We start from the raw sequence: 12,936 nt of genomic DNA, 5'->3' as shown, positions 1-12,936 counted from the left end.
AAATCGAACTCCTACTATCCCTAACATGCTTGTCAAAGGAACTGATTGTGTCTATTTCCCTTGTGCTAGTCTAAGAGACTGATTGGATGTATTTCCCTTGTCCTAGTCTAAGAGACTGATTGGATGTATTTCCCTTGTCCTAGTCTAAGGGACTGATTGGATGTATTTCCCTTGTCCTAGTCTAAGAGACTGATTGGATGTATTTCCCTTGTCCTAGTCTAAGGGACTGATTGGATGTATTTCCCTTGTCCTAGTCTAAGAGACTGATTGGATGTATTTCCCTTGTCCTAGTCTAAGGGACTGATTGGATGTATTTCCCTTGTGCTAGTCTAAAGGACTGATTGTGTGTAATTCCCTTGTGCTAGTCTAAGGGACTGATTTGGTGTAATTCCCTTGTGCTAGTCGAAGGGACTGATTGGATTTATTTCCCTTGTGCTAGTCTAAGGGACTAATTGGTTGTAATTCCCTTGTGTTAGTCTAAGGGACTGTTTGGGTGTATTTCCCTTGTGCTACAATGTACATGTAGTCTAAGGGACTGATTGGGTGTCATTCCCTTGTGCTAGTCTAAGGGACTGATTGTGTGTAATTCCTTTGTGCTAGTCTAAGGGACTGATTGGGTGTATTTCGATCCATTGTGCTAGTCTAAGGGACTGATTGTGTGTATTTCCCTTCTGCTAGTCTAAGAGACTGATTGGGTGTATTTCCCTTGTGCTAGTCAAAGGAACTGATTGTGTGTATTTCCCTTGTCCTAGTCTAATGAACTGATTGGGTGTATTTCCCTTGTGCTAGTCAAAGGAACTGATTGTGTGTATTTCCCTTGTGCTAGTCTGAGGGACAGATTGGGTGTAATTCCCTTGTGCTAGTCTAAAGGACTGATTGGGTGTATTTCCCTTGTGCTAGTCTAAGGAACTGATTGTGTGTATTTCCCTTGTGCTAGTCTGAGGGACTGATTGGGTGTATTTCCCTTGTCCTAGTCTAAGAGACTGATTGGATGTATTTCCCTTGTCCTAGTCTAAGGGACTGATTGGATGTATTTCCCTTGTGCTAGTCTAAAGGACTGATTGTGTGTAATTCCCTTGTGCTAGTCTAAGGGACTGATTTGGTGTAATTCCCTTGTGCTAGTCGAAGGGACTGATTGGATTTATTTCCCTTGTGCTAGTCTAAGGGACTAATTGGTTGTAATTCCCTTGTGTTAGTCTAAGGGACTGTTTGGGTGTATTTCCCTTGTGCTACAATGTACATGTAGTCTAAGGGACTGATTGGGTGTCATTCCCTTGTGCTAGTCTAAGGGACTGATTGTGTGTAATTCCTTTGTGCTAGTCTAAGGGACTGATTGGGTGTATTTCGATCCATTGTGCTAGTCTAAGGGACTGATTGTGTGTATTTCCCTTCTGCTAGTCTAAGAGACTGATTGGGTGTATTTCCCTTGTGCTAGTCAAAGGAACTGATTGTGTGTATTTCCCTTGTCCTAGTCTAATGAACTGATTGGGTGTATTTCCCTTGTGCTAGTCAAAGGAACTGATTGTGTGTATTTCCCTTGTGCTAGTCTGAGGGACAGATTGGGTGTAATTCCCTTGTGCTAGTCTAAAGGACTGATTGGGTGTATTTCCCTTGTGCTAGTCTAAGGAACTGATTGTGTGTATTTCCCTTGTGCTAGTCTGAGGGACTGATTGGGTGTATTTCCCTTGTGCTAGTCTAAGTGACTGATTGGGTGTAATTCCCTTATGCTAGTCTAAGGGACTGATTGGGTGTATTTCCCTTGTGCTAGTCTAAGAGACTGATTGGATGTATTTCCCTTGTGCTAGTCTTAGGGACTGATTGTGTGTATTTTCCTTGTGCTAGTCTAATGAACTGATTGGGTGTAATTCCCTTGTGCTAGTCTAAGTGACTGATTGTGTGTATTTGAGGGGCCCGAATTCCCTTGTGCTAGTCTGAGGGACTGATTAAGTGTATTTCCTTTCTGCTAGTCTAAGGGACTGATTGGGTGTATTTCCCTTGTGCTAGTCTAAGGGACTGATTGGGTGTAATTCCCTTGTGCTAGTCTAAAGGACATGAGCTTCAAAAACAATACAGTTGACCAGTGCATGAGGAACCCACATTTATGAGTTATTTGTGATTTGTTTTGTTAACTGTTAATATGGGTATGCTGCTATTTTCTATGTCTCAAACACTTCAATTTTACATTCATTTGTCAAAGTAAAATACATGAAAAATTAATAAGCTATTCCCCAGAGGTTCATAACGTTACAAATGTAACTTCGACTTACTGGATACTTAACACACCTCATATTGTATAGGAATTAAGACATAATTAAATACTGACTTGTGTGTCGTTGTTATATACATACAGAATTGAACTAGCGGAGGCCTTTCTTGTCTCGTTTTCTATTTGAATACAAGTGTTACATGTAAGATGCATGACAACGCTGAATAATAAGTTCCGAATTAGGAGGTTGAAATCATCCCTTCGTAATTTTACGAAAGCCTTCACAAGTTGGTTGACCGTAATTGAATACATGTTTCATAAATAACGATGGATAGTTCAAACTGTCGTAACTACGATCCGGTTCACTTTTTCACAAATGTAACCTACCGAATTATACTTACCACCGGGTTTGAACTTCCTTTGGAAACACGACGGGTGCTACAATTGGAACAGGGTCTGCTTACCCTTCCGTAGCCCCTGAGATCACCCCAGTGTTTTGTGGGTTTCGTGTTGATAACTTTTTATTTTTCTCCGTTGTGTTTTGTATACTAGTATTTTTCTGTTGGTCTTTTTCGTTTTTAGGAATAGCGTTGTCAGTTTATTTTTAACATTTGAACTATGTAATGTATGATAGTGTTATACAGAATCAACTCGATCAAACATGCTTTATTATTGTTATCGGTTACAAACTCAGTTGTAAATATTTACACTTCAAATTGGTTTTATTTTTTAAAAGACGTAGTGATATTCTATTGTTCAGTGTTATTTCTCAAATATACAGATTCTTAATTTTACAGGTAACATTTAATTTGATTTAAAGTCAAGCATGTATTAGTCTTTGCAAAAAATGGAAATTGAAGATATAAATTAATGTGTAACTTTCTTTCTTATCATAATGGTATCGTCCCCTGGTGTCAACTGCATTCGAGTAACCTCTGCTGTAATCTTTAATGCTTTTGATACAAGTAGCATAAAGTTATTTCCTAATATATATATATATACAACTCGTCTAAACATCAACCCAACAATGTCACCCTGTATAACCCCGATACAGATGAAACCGGACGTTGACGCGTTCGAATCGAACACACCATGTAACACTGAGTTCAGACAGTAAGGAATTCATACTTTAAAAGACAATCCAATGTCTATTCTTCGGATATTTTGCTCCAATATATTCTTTGCCATAATACTCATTAGTTACTAAAAGCTTTTTCAAAAATGTGACATTTTTATATACAAACATCAAAAAACGCACGACGATATCAATGATAAAACGTGCTTGGTACTTTTAAACATTCGAAACTTAATGTTTCTCGTACCTCATAGTTTTTAAAACATACATTTTTGAAAACTTTATATTATAAATTAACAAACTTATAAAGATCGTTTGTTTATGTTGTGTCTAGAAACAAAAAAATACACGTTTTAAAGTGTCTTTATTTTCATGTTGTGTACGCTTCGTTGTCATTACACCTTTTTATACTGTACGCTTCGTTGACACAATATTGCGTTTGTCAATGAATTTTGCATGTACTAAATTATGCTTTGATATGATTATAACCAATATGCATGTTTGAAAATAATAATTTACCACAATAACATGCAGACCGCAACCCATAATGTCCGTTGTATTGTCGAAAAACTCTTGGAGGAAATTTTTACATGTATACGAAAGTGTGAATTGGTAGGAAAATACAATAACTCGACAGATGCAACTATGACTAAGCATACAGATACACACGTCCGATTTCTAATTTGATAGCATTTTTTAAAGTGTTTACCATACAACAGTCAATGTAGGTTAGGTGGTGGGTTGGGTGCCCGCTAACATGTTTAATCCCGCCATATTCTGTATGTGCCTGTCCGAAGCCAGGAGCGTGTAACTCAGTAGTTATATATATTTTTTTGTTCACTATCTTTTGCATAAATTGTGCCGTTAGTTTTGTCGTATGAATTGTACTACATTTCTCATTTCGGTGTGTTTTATAGCGGTGTGGGCTTTGTTCATTGTTAAACTGGCCGTACGGTGACCTATAGTTGTTTATTTTTGTTTCGTGTTGTCTCTTGAGAAGACCACATCATATTTTTGATACAGAAAGCAATCAAAAACAATCAATGGATTATAGGTTAAGCCTTTTGGCCTGAATCTAAGAGGCGGGTCCTAGGGGATCATAGATTACCATAGAGTTACATTAAGGCTAAAGAATAGGTGTATACAAGGATCATGTAACTGATAGCCCTCAATAGTAATACAGTTACTTTAATGTGAAGATATAAAGATGAAGAATGATTCTTAATATTAACTGGTTTGCTTTCTTCAATTATGTTTTTGTGTTTGTTTAATTTTTAAGGTATAAAGATTATACTTAAATTCCTCGAACATTACAGTAATTCAACTGTGGTGCAAAAATCTAAATGATTGGTCAGGTCATTCTGGTTATTATATTAAGCACCTTAAAGTATATACCCACCCAAATGCAATTCATTCAAATTTTGATTTATTTCGCAGAAGACCACAGGGACCATATTTATATTCCCCAGTTACCCTTTGCGTCATTGGTAAATTATGGGTTGAGCAAATCATCAATCACCAACCTAACCTTAGACATTTGGTGTGTTTTTTCTTTACTGTTGGTACTTAACAATTTATGGACCCTTTTTATTTGTTTATGACACGCGTACGTAATGGCTGATTGTTGGTTGCTTAACGTTCACTTGCAAATATGTCATGCATGTTTAGGATAAGCACAAAGTAGCAACACATACTACATGTAAGTCCTGGAAGGAGGCCCTCCACAATTACGTCAGGGACGTTTGGACTGCCACTGGATAAAATGATGTATATTTTATAAGGACACAAATGTTGCCTTTCAACAGCCTATTTATGGACCTCTCTTGAAGTTTTTGCAGGGCTTCGTACAGTGGAGTTAGCGTTGTACTCTCTTTACACGAGACATTTGATTTTATATTCCCACTCGGACTGGACGTGACTGTATACTTTTGCATCCCACACAATTGAACGGGTGGCCAACTTCGGTCAGTTTTTACTACCGGTCGGAATAAGACCAAAATGATCATATCTTATAGTATATTTCCCAGTCACCCTTCACCAAATTCTTTCATAAAAAAAATGGCCACAATAAGTTTTGCTGTACCTGTTAAATCAAAACATCACTTAACATTATTACAATTTATTCACACTTATGAGAAGTCATAATACCGTACATCCTCTCGATACCGTTTATATTTGGCATTGCACAAGTTCATGCGTTTTATTACGTCTTTACCTAAAAGCGTAGGATATACTGATTAACACTTTAGATACATGATTTACTTCTTTGTTGTAATTCGCTTTGAAATAACTATCAGTTACTACAATTACTCCGTTGTCGATATTTTATGTATATGGTTTTTGTGCCTTGTACCGACATTTTGAGTTTAGCCAATTGCAACTGAACTTTTTTATCATGTTGTGCTGTTACACCAGTGTTCTAGGTTAAGGAGAGGGTTGGGGGCTCACATGTATAATCCCGCCGCACTTTTTTTTTGTCGGTCCAACGTCAGGATCCTGTTGTAAATTGGTTATATAGATCTGTCATTTTTTTCTTCTTTAATACATAATTCATAAGTTATAAATTAATAACCGTTAGTTTTATCGTTTTAATTTTTCATATTTTTTTTTATATCGGGACCTTTTTTAGCCGACTTATATAGGTTTTCCTCATTGTTTAATGTTGTATATTGGACTATAATAGTTGCTTTATACACCCACTTCATTAAACTTTGGTGGAAAGTTGTCTCACTGGCCATCACACCACATCTGCAAAGCTTTATATGTAAAAAAAAATAAAGCAGTTGGAATGTCATCTATGGCATTCGGCAAATTAAGTTCAACGAGCTCCTACATGTATGTCTGCTTTAGTCTAGGCGAATTTGGACCAACATCGGCATTTGGAAGGGTCTCAAATTGTGAAAAGGAAGTCATTAAAGTTTTAATGACTGTACTATACTTTTGGAAACTTTATTTCCTCTGGAATATATTTATTAACTGTTCATTTCATCTGGAATAACATTGAAAGTCTCAATTTTCAATAGAAACATTCCAAGCAGATGTACGCTGGTTAAATATTTCAATTTTGGCTTTGTATGAAAGATATTTTAAGTTCAACCACTTTGACTAAGTTAACAGATAAACATTTACAATAAAATATAGAAAAAGGGTCGCCGACACCATCTCGAAAACCTTGACAAGAAAGTGATTTCTGACGGTTTTTGTCAACGAACTGTACAGTGATTATTATAAAACGCACAACGAACGCGACACATTTGGTGGAACGAACAATACAGTAAGAGAAAATTTGTTTTGTATGATATTGCGTTTATTCGAAGTTCTAGGGCACATTTGAAGGCACGTAGTTATTCAATGTATAGTTATTTAGTATTGCTTAAGGTATAAATACGTAAAGGTGTATGCACGAAAAGATATTCAGCATTGTTTATATCATAAACCGTATGAAATTGCACCATGTCTGTGCGTTTTTGCATCTAGTAGTTTTATCAAACGTGTTATACAATATCTAAAACTTACAACAACTGTATAATTGAATAAATAAACTAACATGCACATTGACATATTTATCAATACTCAAATAAGTTCTAGAGAGGCATTCGAAATTGTTGTCATCCCAAATGATATCCTAATTATCGCTTCGAACGCGTCAACGTCCGGATTCATTTGTATCGGGGTTATACGGGGTGAATGTTAGATCTGTAAATTTGCTTTCGCAAATTTTTGGTTCTTCCCTCGCCGGGATTCGAACCCATGCTACTGTGATATCGTGACACCAAATCGCCTGCACTGCAGCCGTCCCGCTAGACCACACGACCACCTGGGCTCTCATAAAAAGAGCTTTCGGTGGGCATGTGTTACCTTTCCACGTCAGTTTTAATCTAGCGGCGTACTACAGTACATGATATATAAGGCATGAAGATGTTATTGTTACAGATCAGCTAAATTATCTATAGTAAAGGATCCTACAAATTAATGTAAGATACAGTCACAGAAAATAATTATATTCATAAGTACGTCTGAGTCAGTGACAACCCTACAACAGATGTATCCATCGGATCGCCATCAATGATGGTTATACATGGCTGTGTACATAATGTATATACAACTCGTCTAAACATCAACCCAACAATGTTAGATCTGTAAATTTGCTTTCGCAAATTTTTGGTTCTTCCCTCGCCGGGATTCGAACCCATGCTACTGTGATATCGTGACACCAAATCGCCTGCACTGCAGCCGTCCCGCTAGACCACACGACCACCTGGGCTCTCATAAAAAGAGCTTTCGGTGGGCATGTGTTACCTTTCCACGTCAGTTTTAATATATATATATATATATATCAGGAAAGCCATGGCCAGGTAGATTTTAATGTATCATCCCCTATTGCCAGCTGTATATGGGATACCACACTGACCCACACTGCTATCCTACATTGTACTTGCTGTTGATACGGTAAGGACTGTCAACATGCTGAACCGTTTGGGCTAGACATCTTTATTTATTACTTCATATATAAAAGAATATCTGGTATGATTTTCAATGAGACAACTCTTCACAAGAGACCAAAATGACTCAGAAATTAAAAACTAAAGTTCACCGTATGGTCTTCAACAATTAGGAAAGCCCATACTGCATAGTCATCTATAAAAGGCCTATGTATTATATTCATTTTTTCCTTATATATAATCAGTCATTCTTTAGTAGTAGCATAGTGCAGCCATGAAAGAAAATAACTATGTCATTCATACAAGACATTAACAGTTGTCTCATTCCCTCAAGATACTATGTCGTTCTCTCAAGATAATTTGCTTTCCATCAAGATAGTATGCCTGTCTTTCAAGATGCTATGACGTTTTCAAAAAATAGTTAGCTTGTTCCCTATGCTGTTATCTTGTGAAAATAACATACAATATTGATAACGAGATTAAATATCTTGTAAGAACGACACAGTTTCTTGAGGGAATGAGATAACTACCTTTAGGGAACAACATATCATATTGCGGGAATGCGATCATAACTATCTTGTTGAAATGATATATTCATCTTGAAGGCATGAGAACAGTTTCTTGTGGAAACGACATAGCAACTTTTATAAGCTTGAACGCTTGAGGTGTTCTTTGAAATCGTCCAAATCGCTTTAATTTAAAGAACGTCGTGTAACACTCACTAGTTCTTACATTGTGCGCATTGTATCCGCATCTTGCGGAAATGAGAAAACTTTCTTGTGGGACCGACATAGCAACTTTAGGGAACGATATAGTATATTGAAGGAACAACATATATGTTTTCTTTCATTGCCGCTTTCAGCCACCTTACATTATTTATTTCTGCAATCATTACTTCATCACCTAATTATGTTATTGTTAAATATATTAGGTAACTAAAACAACATAAGATTTCCGCTGCATTATGCTCTAAACGGGTTCAATTTGGATCATAATATGTTAGAAACCCTTCAGTCTATGTTTGCAGTAAAAAAAACGTTGTAATCTTTTGTTACAATAACAAGATTAGTGTCTTTGATCCACTTTATCATTCTATTCACAAGCTTGCTTTCCTCTAACACACTCTGTCTCCTCTCTCACACTATGTCTCCTCTCTCCTCTCACACACTCTGTCCTCTCTCTCACACTCTGTCTTCTCTCTCTTCTCACACAATCTGTCTCCTACCACACACTGTCCTTCTCTACTATTACACACACACACACAGTCTCAACCTGTAGCCCATTCCTTAACTATAGCTTGAGCTGTCACTGTACTCTAAGCATCCCTCCACCTTATCATACTTAACCATATCTACCTGTAACCACCTAACCCATAACCCTAACTACCCCTACTACCAAATTTACACCCCGTCATTTCCCCTACCGTAATCGACACTTAACCCTTACTCCTCCTATTCATGACCCCAACTCCTCTCCCAGTGAATGCTCTGTATATCATTGTTTCCCATCCACATGATATATATATATATATATTAATATGACAAAATTTCAAACTGGTGTACAGGAGTTCTACACCTTCGGGGCTATGGATAACACAGTCCATCGGGGAGGACGCCACTGTCTACCCTTCTACCTATCTATATGTTTTACAATGTGTATTTGTTAAATAGTTATATACATGTGTATTTGTATATATAGTGTCTCATAACCCTATTTTGGCTGGGTATTTGTCTTATTTCATTATTGTTCAGTGTATATTATATAACAACTGTATAAAAATCTGTAGACAAGTATGTGATACTTTAATAAAATAAATCATTATTATTAATATATAATTATATTATATAACGTAACAAATATACGGCTTATTAACAGATTACACAATGTATGCAAAATCAGTTTGTAATCATAGTAATCACTTAACTTTAGAAATATCAATTAAACATAAATATCTTAAATTTATATTATAAAGATTGTTTTAATTAATTAAAAATGGTTATCTGACTCTCAAAAACTCTAGCATTTATTGTTTACAAAAAGTCCTAAACAACCTTTAAATTTCAAATAACACCGTGATGAGTAACTAAAGTCGATCGCGCACCCGAGAAGGTATACTTGAATTGGTCCATATTTATATTTATTTTCATCAATAAGTTTCTATCATGCCATTGGTATTTTAGTTAGTTAAAACGAGGTTTGTGTCATCCGTAGTTTTAATGAATTTCAATATTTGGCAATTCGGTGCTTGGTATATATAGGATTATTGCATGAAGTGTTAGCAATGATTTTCTTACAAACTGTTAAACATAAATTACTCACTTGTTTTTTATGATCAGCTAGATATAAACAATTCACCAAAGTTTTATAGGAAATCGTTAGCAGGTTGAAAAGTAGTTAATGTACGACATGTTGACGACAGACAAACGGTCAGACAACGGTATACCTTTAAAATTCGTCCCGTCTAAAACTCAGGTTGTAGTTATTATACGAGATGTTGACGACAGACAGACGGTCAGACAACGGTATACCATAATTCGTCCTGTCTAAAACGCATGCGTTTAAAAAAAGATAAAGCTGAAATCTATCAATTCCCTCCAACCTAACTCCCACTCATTTCCAGGCTTCGATTCCAGAACCGTGTCAACCTAGTGGCATCTTTGAGGAAATGTGGTTTCGGGGGTTGAAAACCCACTTTTTTTTACGATCAATGCATTCAAATGGGACAGATAGTTGGACCCCCCCCCCCCCCTCTAAGTCGTAAATTTACATATCTTTTTTTATGAATTTAAACGCTAATTTAAATTGAATTAATATCATTATAGAGGCTAAAATGTATAACCACAACAGCTGGGTTTTTTTTCTCTCAGAATTTCAGGTTTGTATTTTATGTGAGTCATATTTCATTGATACAAATTATTTGTCTTGTATGGGGGAAAAACACATTTTAAAGTAACATATTAAATATTGTAAAACGTGCCGATTTCACGTGTCATAAAGATAAAAATGCTTACAAAATAAAGGGGACCAAACTAGCAAGAAAAAATGCATTCTCTACAATTCCAATACCACTACACGTATTATCTCCCAACATTTTATATAGTCAAATGCAATATAGAGACAAACACATCTCAAAGTGTGTGTGGGGGGGGGGGGGGAGAGAGGGTGGTGTAAACTCCATAAACTATAGAAAATTGCAGGCCATACCATAAAATGATCGACAGCTAAAAAAACAAAATTAAAACTGTGATACAAAAGGAAATAAGTATCAAATCATATATAAGATGGGAAAAGATCATGTAAATATGTAAAATTAAAACAATCTTTCAGAAATTATTTATAGTAGAACAGAATATATGATGATTGTTTGGTTCTGGTAAAGATTCCAATATACGTTTTCGGGTCCAAAAAACGTACAGTATTGGAATATTAACAAGAAACTGCATAAAAAACGAATTCTAAAGATTGTCTTGAACAAATGGAAATGGAATGATAAATGAATAAAATATTCCTATTTGAATGACAATTATTATTGGTGTTCATTTGTCGACAACATGTAATAATTTATGGCAAGCCGTTTAACTATAATTTATTATAAGTACAAGATTTATCATATACATATAAGATATCTCATATAATAAACAAGATAGCACATTCAATAATTATAGATTATTACATGGCATTTTTCATATTGCCCTGGTATCAGCCCTAGACTCCCATATCAAGCCAGAGGGCTTTAGCCCGAGGGCTTGATATGGGTCGTGGGCTGATACCAGGGACCATATGAAAAATGACATGTAATAATCTATTTATCACATATTTTTAAGCAAGAGAAAACAAATAGCTTACACCAAATTATGTTTGATATTTCATCAAAAATCAAAAAGATATTTAACGAAAATAAAATAAAAAATGTATCACTGTGAGTTTTAAAAAGTTCGTATCACAGTAGGTAAACAACGTTTTGTGAAAAGTTTCAGAAATGATTAACAATAAATATCATTAATTCTAAGAATTGCAAATATTAAACGACTTTAAAATGTTACATTACAAATGTTAAAAATGCTTAAGAAGAATCCTGTATCGCTACTCATTCCAGTGTGGCTTCATATATTTTATAAATTCTTTATGACGTCAAAATTTTACGGGAACTTTTGTGATTTTCACTGTTGATTTCTACTTTTTTCTTCTACAGCAGATTCGTAACTTTCTAAATTTCTTTTCATTGTGTTCAACTTGTTTACAAATAGTCTTTGATTGACAGTTTACCGGAAGTTAAACTCGGGGGCTTGATATGGATTTTGAGGGCTGATATCGATATCGGCCCCGAGGGCTGATAACCAAATTTGACTTCCGGCTATTATTGGCCATGCAAAAACGTACATATCAGTACAAAATATGTGATAAAGTATATTATTGAATGTGCTATCTTGTTTATTATATACTTTATCACATATTTGTTACGAATACGTTGGGTTTTGCATATGCAATAACCTCAAAATTGCCCGGGGCAAAAAAGCGATATTGATATTGTGCCCTGATTCCAAATGACGTCACGTCATTGCGTCCTTAACGACACTTTTGTGATACAAAATTTAAAATTTTACCCGTTATGTTTCATTAAATTGTAATAATTGAACTTTGTGTCTCTATTCTGCAGAACTTAGATATGTGATAAATAGATTATAACATGGCCTTTTCCATATTGCCCCTGGTATCATCCCAAGACTCCCATATCGGCCTCGAGACTTTCGTCCTTAACGACACTTTTGTGATACAAAATTAAAAATTTTACCTGTTATGTTTCATTAAATTGTAATAATTGAACTTTGTGTCTCTATTCTGCAGAACTTACATGTAGATATGTGATAAATAGATTATAACATGTCTTTTCCATATTGGCCCTGGTATCATCCCTCGACCCATATCGGCCCTCGGCTAAAGCCTCGAGGCCGATATGGGAGTCTTGGGATGATACCAGGGGCAATATGGAAAAGGCCATGTTATAATCTATACTTATCACATATTTGATAAAGCCTCGATGCCGATATGGGAGTCTCGGGATGATACCAGGGCCAATATGGAAAAAGGCATGTTATAATCTATAACAAATATCTCATATAATATATAAATATCTGATATAATCTAGATATATATATATAACTTATAAAATATCTTATAGATAATTTTATATCAGATATTTTACTTACTTTATA

This window comes from Mytilus galloprovincialis, chromosome 6, assembly GCF_965363235.1.
Source record: "Mytilus galloprovincialis chromosome 6, xbMytGall1.hap1.1, whole genome shotgun sequence".
In the NCBI taxonomy this organism is placed as follows: domain Eukaryota; kingdom Metazoa; phylum Mollusca; class Bivalvia; order Mytilida; family Mytilidae; genus Mytilus; species Mytilus galloprovincialis.
The sequence above is the reverse complement of the archived record's forward strand: the minus strand, read 5'-3'. Positions refer to the sequence as shown.